Source organism: Varanus komodoensis, unplaced genomic scaffold (genome assembly GCF_004798865.1).
Source record: "Varanus komodoensis strain SLA01 unplaced genomic scaffold, ASM479886v1 scaffold11, whole genome shotgun sequence".
Taxonomy (NCBI): Eukaryota; Metazoa; Chordata; class Lepidosauria; order Squamata; family Varanidae; genus Varanus; species Varanus komodoensis.
Window position 1 is genome coordinate 17,384,532 of NW_025335317.1, and position 214 is coordinate 17,384,745.

At 64.5% G+C, this 214-nt stretch overlaps 2 protein-coding genes across 4 annotated transcripts in view; one reads left to right on the forward strand and one right to left on the reverse strand.

Moving 5' to 3' along the window:
- Positions 1 to 214, forward strand: part of LOC123018417 (prosaposin) — a 131,641-nt gene that overhangs the window by 17,809 nt on the left and 113,618 nt on the right. The gene's annotated exons all lie outside the window — the stretch shown is intronic.
- Positions 1 to 214, reverse strand: part of CHST3 (carbohydrate sulfotransferase 3) — a 46,269-nt gene that overhangs the window by 7,134 nt on the left and 38,921 nt on the right. The gene's annotated exons all lie outside the window — the stretch shown is intronic.

Consider the following 214-nt stretch of genomic DNA (forward strand, 5'->3'; position numbering starts at 1 on the left):
GCGTGCGTCTGCCTGCATTCGCTTGCCCGGGAGCGGCGTGATGCTGGAGGTGGGCGGAAGCGTCTCTTGCAGCGCGGGGTCGGTGTTTCCTGCCTGGGGGGCCGTTCCCTCCTGGCCGTTGCCGCGGCTTTGACTTTGCCTGGCGCCGAAAAACAAATAACGATGGTGCCAGGCGGACCTCTCTGGGGAGCGCATTCCATAACTTAGGCGCCAT